Source organism: Hemibagrus wyckioides, linkage group LG09 (genome assembly GCF_019097595.1).
Source record: "Hemibagrus wyckioides isolate EC202008001 linkage group LG09, SWU_Hwy_1.0, whole genome shotgun sequence".
Taxonomy (NCBI): domain Eukaryota; kingdom Metazoa; phylum Chordata; class Actinopteri; order Siluriformes; family Bagridae; genus Hemibagrus; species Hemibagrus wyckioides.
Window position 1 is genome coordinate 14,538,527 of NC_080718.1, and position 9,182 is coordinate 14,547,708.

The window sequence follows — 9,182 nt, forward strand, 5'->3', positions numbered from 1 at the left end:
TGTATGTTTTAGACTTCCAAGCTGAAATGCCATGGATCAGCAGTAAACCTGGGTGTTGCAGTGAATTACACATTGCTCTTGATCATTAAGTAAACACTCTATTAATAAGCAGCTGATGTGCAAAAGTACACTATAGCTGAATATATTCACAATCCAGAGGAGGACCCGCAAAAAGATACGCTTTGGAATCACCACTCATAGCCTCAGGCACTGTTCTTTTCACTCCTCTGCAGTAGACCTAAGTATGGCTTCATTCAAGTTGTCTATAGCTTTTAGACCCCAACTTTTCTTAATTAAGCACTTGAATTATATTTTCATGCAAAGTGCACTTACCGTTAAACCACAGCCATTTTTTTCTTCTTTGTGGCTTAAAATACCTCATCATGAGTAGAACTACAAACAAGGGACTAGCCATGATGCCCTTGGTGAAAAGCCAATCACCTATATGAAACATAATGCCAGGTTCATGAACATCTGCCTGTATGATGAATCGTTTGCATGGCCGTCTTCCAGCTGGTTCCAGGATTAAACGTTTCTGCTTTCTCCAATCCTCTGTCAGCATATAAATAGGAGACAAATTAAAGGGAAAAAATGTGGTTCAATAACACTGCAATACTATGATGAAACATTTCTATGTTGATAAAAATGAGGGGTCTCTTCCGGTATAAACAATTTCCCCATCCACAGGGCACGAGGGCAAAATGAACGGTCTGATGAGAACGAAAACAATGTAAATCATATGCTATTGAGTTCAGTCACCCGATCTCAACCCATTCTTTCGGTAGATTGCAATTCATTCGTCCAGTACAGTAAAATCTATGGCCAGATGCACCAAAGTTGTTCCAGTGGCTTATGTCAGCTTAACACCTTACTAAGACACTTTATGTTGGTTTATTTGTTGTCACCCATTTAGAACATAATTGCTTCAACTAAGAATATAAAAAAAAAACTCAAATGAGAGACTACTTGCTTATCTGAAGTGCCATGTATGGGACAGGCAGAACAGGGCACGGTGAGTCACCATTAGAGAAATCACAAGGGCTTATCCTTCTCCCAACACTTAATGAACATTGGCAGCCAGGCTCAAACCCATAATCTGCTAGTGTGTTTGGAGCTTTCATAGCAAGCTCCAGTGAGCAGCCTTTGTTATTGCTTTTTCTTTCTCATTTTTTCCCCCTCCGCACACAAAGTGCCATCAAGCTTCACAGCATAGAAACAGAAATGAATCAGAGACCACTCAGAGTGATGTTGTAACATCACATCCTTCTGCTTCATTCTGGCAGCAAATTTTAATAGACTTTGCTGATCATCAGGTGTTTATTTTAATTAAAAAGCCTGCTTTATTATTATTCTGAGGCAACATGATGCCACTCATCCAAAATCTATTCAGTGTTGAATACATTTCGAGGTGATATAGATGATGCCTGACCCTGTGACCTTCATGATCCATGGTTGCAATGTCCAGTTGCCATGACAACCACTGTGCACATAGTCAAAATTGGTCTGTTGATTTTAGCCTCTTTCTGCAGCCTCAACGTTGGGGATTTGCCTACATCATTGCTATTTGCTTTTCACGAACAGAGGCACACAGGTTATCATGGCTGAGCTCAGATTTCCGCATTTCATGTTCCACTCAGAGGATGCTGCAGTGACAGGGCTATACAATCAGTATTCTTTTAGCACCCGTTAGCCAGATGGAGTAGGCACTTCCACATGCATCTACCCCATGTCACTGTTTAAACTGTCATTTGCTCACAGTCATTTATTCCTCATTCGTCTTCATCGCTTCATCCCATCTGTCCTCCCTGCTTTTCCTTCCACTCTGAAATAACTACACTGACTTTGGCCTGTTCTCACACAGCTCCCTGTGAATGGAATTCATCTCAGCCTTGGACTCAAAGAAATGGCATAATGTACTCAGTTGTCACAATGGGTGGATGTACGCACTGTGGCTATAGATGGCTCAAGGTTAGAATGTTTTTTGCAGCACCTGGTTTCATATGAGTACCAGATGACTACCTACATAGATATAAAGGTTACAATGAAATAGAAAGTATCTGAAAAAAGGAATAGCATCCCATAATGCCATACTGCAGTTATATTCCTTAATAGAGTTATATAGATAGTCATGTTACCTATATGTTTTGTATGTTGCATGTTCTTTATAATGTGCAAGGTCTCATATGGCTATTTGATCAGGTCTTGGGATGTGACCAGAGCACTTAAACAGGCATCACACAACTTTTACTGAAACCTGGAAAGAGGGCGGAACTTACCTGATATTAAATTGAGCATTGCATACTCTATTTTTATATTACATCAAGCAAATAGACTAAAACAAGACAGGAATCTTAAACTGTAATGCACCACTCAGCAGGTTTTCTATATGCTACTGTATATCTTTCAGTACTGTACATGATGTGCCTTTACTTTGTTATAGCATTGTGTGCTTAAAAAAACTCTAGCCTTAAAGCAGATATTTTCATTCTTATAGTTGTATAGCGTGTGTGCTGTCTTTGTGTGCGTGTGTGTGTGTGTTTGCCGAGTGTTATTAGGAGTTGAACTACATGGCTGACTAATGCTCCTTCAGGACCAGGTAACCCAACCTACATATGCGCCTGACCAGGCTCAGCATGGGTTTGAACAGCTCTGTTACCTTCCAGACACAGTTCCCCTGACACATACCCCACACACATACACGCACACTAATTAATGCTGATGAGCAGAAAAGGGCTCTGTGCATATATGTATTAGTGTTGATGGTGTGCATATAAGGGAGAGAGAGAGAGAGAGAGAGAGAGAAAGATAGAGAGAGACCCCATTTTCATTTTCTCCATTACTACTGTGACTGTAAGTGACAGATGTCCTTGAGCGCAATAAATACATGCATATCAACAGTAATCATGTTGAACCTAAAATGTCCCTTACAGTGTTATAGAGGTTAATGCATTTGGAAGTTTGTTCCACTCTGCCTCAGTCTCTCTCATCCCTTATGGGGTATTTGGTAAGCCTGCGTTGTGATAAGCTGTGTATGATTTGATGAGGTTGTGGGTCGTGCTGGATACGAGGGATGTGGACCCTGAAGGGACGTAGAGCACGTGTAAAGAATGAACACCAAGTTACTACAGTATGTCTGACCTTGCAGCATATTTGTTCTGAGCTCATGAATATATGCTGCCTCATACATATGGTCAGAGGTCTCATACCACATCATTATCAAATAATACATTACTTTAGAGGCTTCACTTTTTAGCAAAAATATATCAAAGAGAATTCATTCGAAATAAAATAGAAGGGAAATTTCATTTTATCATCAGCAACTTCACAATCATGCTGTAAACAAAGCAACAAAAATGATCTTTGTTGATAATCACATTTGGCTACAAAATAAGACAAAAATTATCCAATGGCCGTAATAAAAGTATTAAAATCCATTGATGCATTGAGCAGAGAATGGTGTGTTATTCATCTACATTTCTGCACAGTTTAACAGTAAGTGTTGGGAAATTAATGTAATAATACAAAAAATAATTGCAAAATCTCTGTGAACCACTTTACTGCTCTTCTGTGGTGAACTGCTTTTGGATATAGAACAAAAATGTGCTAGACTGAGGAATTGGTTTGAAATGGTTTAATGCAGCAGATGTCTGCAAGGTAGCAACGATGCTCTGATTTTTATTTAAGGATGTCATATTCTCAGTGGATATCATTAGTGTTGTATAAGTAATATACACTCTATACATTTCATCGTGTTGTAGGTGTAGTGGGACATCAGGTAAATTTGTGCAGTTTTACTGTAATTTTGTACAGTTTATTTTCTGGCCTGATAAGTGAAAGTCAGAACGTCCAAATAAAATGTGTATAAAACTGACATGACTAAAATATTACATATATTTATGAAGCATATTCATACATTAGATGTAATACTGTAATAAAATAAGATTAAAAGCAATCATTTACATATATCTATAATGTAATCATTATCAGGATGCTCCAATTTATCAAATAATAATTGGTTTAGTAATTTAGGACAGTGTGGTTGAGGTTAATTAGGGCAGTCTTAAAATACACAAGTAAAGAGAGGAAAAGTGAAGGGATATAATGGATGCATGAATAGATGCAAGACACATCCCTGAAATGTAGGACTAAGGTAGAGATGTGGAATACAGATCCATATGCACAAGTTTTACAGAACACAAACTTAAAAGAAAATCCAGTCCAAAGTCAAAAGAGAATCTAAACCCCCTGGACAACTGGCTCCCAAAGAAGAACTCTCCAGTCTTCCTCTGGGACTAGGTGCAGGATGGCCAGGGGAATCTCAGAGGAATTTTGTGACAAGTGACAGGCCAAGGGTATAAATCGCCAGGGTCCACAGTCTTTTCAGTCTTTCCACCCATTCATAATATGAATTTTTTCCCCACCTCTTAGAGAGAAGGAGTGTCTTGACTGCATTTCCTTATTCTCCAGTGCAAGTGAATCAGCTTTGGTCAACGGTTGGGATGGTGCTGAGGCACATGGTTTGCTTGTCACAATATCATATTGCGGGAGTAAATCAAGTTTATAAGATACAGGGTTAAATTATTGTATTGCATTGAAATGACAGATGAGCCATGAACTTTAATTTTGATATGAAAGTTTCAATGAGAAAGTCTCAGGTGGACAACAGGACCATATGGTCTGGTTGTCAGGGCTGATGTAGCCATTGCTGTCCTTCTGATAGCCTCTTTTGTCACTGAATGGCTCTCTGGAGACAGGCATGCACTGCCACCAAGGTGTGTTTGCTATGTCTCATCCAATCATCCATAGCTGGTGCATTGGATTACTCTCCAGAACACAAGAAAAGTGGGATTGATTCTGGGCACACTCAGACCTGTGAAAGTATTTTGTTGGTGGTTGAGGCAGTAGACTCTCAAGAACCTTTGATATTCACTGATGTTGAATATTCATTCTCTTACAGAAGCCTTGCCATACCAAAAATGAGAACTGGATACCATGGTCTGAAATTATGTCCTCTGGAAGAGCATAGAGCCTGATTACCCTTCCAGGATTTCAGGGGTTTCAATGGCTGTGGGTATTTTTGTCAAATGGATGTTTCCCAGGCCTTCAAAAAGCCATTTGTGATGGTCAGTATGACAGTGTGAACCTGTGAATATGGCCGATCAGTGATAAAATCTATGGCTAAGGTCATTGGAGTATGAGGAGAGATTGCAGAAGACCATTGTCATGGTCAGGTTTTCAGGTTTGGGCACAAACATTTTGTGTTCCTCTATGTTTCTGTTTCTTATAATGCTTCTGTATCCTGAGCTGTGTCCCCAGCCCATCACGTCTTCCCACATGTACTGAGGCACATAGTTACATAGTTCATCTGTCTTCCAAGTAATGATAGTGTCAGGTAGCAAAAAGGTCTGCAAAATAAATAACATTTTAAACAAATTATTAAGGATAACAGTAAATCCCCAAACTACTGAGACTCCCAAATGATCAAACCAACTGGACCAAATGACTTTAAGTCCCATGTAGATAGTCAGACCCTTGAGGATTTAAGAAAAGTATCAGGTGTTTGGTTTATTATTGGCAAGAAAGCTTAGACGAGGTAGAGATTCCAAAAATTCAAAACAGTGCAAAACTTGATATTTGGCTGGAGAATCTTTTCAATCAGCGACTGCATCAGTTACCCCTCACTGCTGTGTTTGCTCTTCAAGGGTACTTTGACAATCAGCTGCAGCAAGTGAAAAGAAGATGGAAGTAATCAACTCAGCACAACTCCGAAAGGATTATTTATCTTTGTCTCAAATTCCCATATTGAGTTGTTAAAAATATCCAGGCATATATATATATATATATATATATATATATATATATATATATATATATATATATATATATATATATATATATATATATATATATATATATATATATATACAGTATATATACAGCATATTTTAACCCGTTTTTTGTTGCCACTGACAAGGGGTGTGAATCTTGTGTTCGCATTTGAAACAATTCATTTAAATCAATTATAGTGTGGAGGATTTTGGCCATTTTTGAGTGACAATAGTTATAGTGTTCTGGACATTGTGTTTTCCAGTTTCACAAGTTGGTTAATTACCCTTGTTACTTGTACACCAATTGTGAAACGGAAGAAGTATGATTAGTAATATGGGCATTCTGGCTAGTCAAGGCAGTATACTGTATATGAATTGTGGATTACATAACAAAGCATGATTTTACTGCATCTGCAATTAATGAATACCTATTTTTCTTTATGGTCTTTGGTCTTTCTCTGACCCCAGAGGTGTTCATGCATCACACTTTGGTGGTTCTGACTCACTGTCTACTATTCTATGTATTTATCAGAAAGCTAATGACAGACTGAACCTCTGCTGTCGAACTTCTTTATCAGCTAAATTAGTTTCATAACAAAAGCTGTCATTATAATTTACTGCATCATCTATTAGTCATGTTTATCAGGTTCAGGGTCAGTGTGCCATCTACAAACTTTATCATGAGCTGAATGAGGGCTGGGTGTTGTTAAATTACAATCAAAAACCAAAAAAAGTAAAGCAGTTATTCAGTATTCAGTATTAGCACCCTGCTGAATACACAACCTCTGAACCCCAGGCTCAAGGTACATGTTTAAAGTAAAACCTAATTGTTAATCAGAGATTTATGAACTAAATCTCACCTAATAACATCTAAAAACAGTAAAATGCAATACATGTATAATAATTTGGATCTTGTATCTTGAATCTTGAGTCTATTGTATCCCTTCAAATAAACAAATATAATATTAACATCCCTAAACTACGTTTTTTAAGGCCATTATTTTCAGTGTGTGAATATTTGCTTGAGCCAAACCAAAAATTCTGCCATGTTTACGAAGGTTTTTGAAATGCTGATTTTCTTCATGCTCAAATGCATATGTTGACGAATGTCAATTACCCATGAATTACCAGGCGCATGCACATCACAGCTGAATTGCATTTGATGATGCCCACAAACTTCCATGAAAGATTTTCTCAAAGATTGAAATGAAATATATTTCGACTCACATCTACACACACACACACACACACACACACACAAATTACAGAAAAGGTTCAAATGAGATGTAATGTAAGCGAGATGAAAAGAAAATGGTTTGACATAAAAAGTGAGAAAAAATATATACTCTACCAGGTCATCATGTACACCAAGCACATCATATTAGGAAACAGCGATTTTTTTTGTTTGTTTTTATTCAAACAAAGTGAGTGGACAACAGATATTTCTGGAATGCCAATGCTCCCTCCCTATTGCTGTGCTGGAAGGAGGGTATCATAGGAAATCACACAGAACATTGGGTAATATATGGCACATTGCAGCCTGAGACAAACCAGATCTGTCACTTACTGCTCACTTAGTGCTAGTTTTAATAAAGTGTTTTTCAGCATTGAAAGAAAATGCACACAGAACCAACTTCATTGGTAGCTCAAGTGGATAAGAATCTGTCACTGACCTGAAGATTGGGGATCAAACCCCCAACCCACCCTGCTCCAGGGGCACTGCTTCATGGCTTCCCCTGTGCTGTGGCCCCAAGGATGGGATATGCAAAGAAACAATTTCACTGTGCAGTAAATGTGACAGCTTATATGCATAGTTATTATAAAGATTCCTCTTTTTATTCTGCAGCATTCTTAATTGAGTGGCTGGTCTTATTTGTCTTGATTTATGGATTTATTTCGGCTTACTTTCTTAAATTTTTTGTCATCTTTATTTAATTCATTCTATAAAAAGCTATTAAAGTTTCACAAAACTTTTTGTGTGGAACTGAAATACACAAGCTATCTAAACTTGACAACAAAATCTGTATATAAAACTGCAGTAATTGCTGTAATTCTTTGCAAATTATATGTATTAAACTTAATCTATTAAGGTTTGCATTAGTTTCTTTAAGAAAGTTTCTCCAGCAGCTCTAATGTGGCCATCTCCTCTGTTAACATAAATATAAATATAGGGTATCGCACATGTGGAATCCAAAGAGCTTTCATTACAAGAGAGCCTGATAGATGTTGATTAATCCACAAAGGCAAAATCCACAAAAAAGCATTTCCTGAGCATAATTCTAGCACCCCAACATCACCACTAGAATTTCATTGGAAGTACACTTTTGAATTTGCTATGCACACCTTTGGCATAATTACATATAATTTGTACAATATGATGTTGGATCATTAATGCTTTGGGACTGTTTTGCAGCTAGAGGACCAGGGGCCCTTGTGAAGATTGATAGCACTGTGACTTATAGTCTCTGCTAGGAGGATAAGATTTGGCTGTAGAGGCAGATGCTTACTACTCAGGAGAGTTCTGGCAACTTTGGCCTGCGTACACATATACTTGATGAATATTTAACTATATGCAGTCATATAGGCTGTGTGGTTTATGCAGGGCCCCATGATGCATGATGAGTGGATATGTGGTGATGGGGTACATGCATAGATGTAATCAATCTTAAGCAGTTTCTTGGTTTATTTGTCAGATTGTGATGAAGGTAGGATTTGTGGAGTATGGGGATGCTGTCTGGAGATGCAAGAATGATTAATAAGAAAAACAGTGCCATTTTCCTGATGAGGGTTTAGTCATTTGTCAGTTTGTCAGTTTTCACAACAGGTGATTATTGGCATTAGAAAATCACTGTGGGGTATAATTTCAGAGTATTTGCGAAAGTACAGCCCCTTAACCTGTTTATGGCAGTATGCGTGATTGAAAACAGGTGATTAGAAGTCCAGTGATAAGGATCATGTGATGGGTCATGTGATGCAGTTTGCCATTTGTTATTGTGTAAGGGATTGTGGACATTATGGTTTAGGGATTCAGCAAAGACCAGTATTGAGTGAGATGTCAGGACAGTCCATATGAGCAATCCTTTAAGAGAAGAAGATTTTGAAATGTTATTTCTGGATATTTGGTCTAAGGTGTTGTTCAACATTGCATTATACAGTCAATTTATTAGGCTTGGAATAATATAAAATAATGTAATTGCCAATATATTGTCTAGCATATTTTTGGAAAAAAAAAAATGTCTTGCTATCAATCCCTACCAGTGTATCTCTTTTAAACCTACCAGACAATTTTGAAATTCTATATAATATTCTGACAGCATATAATAAAATTATTAGCCATTCTTGCAGCTTCCATGC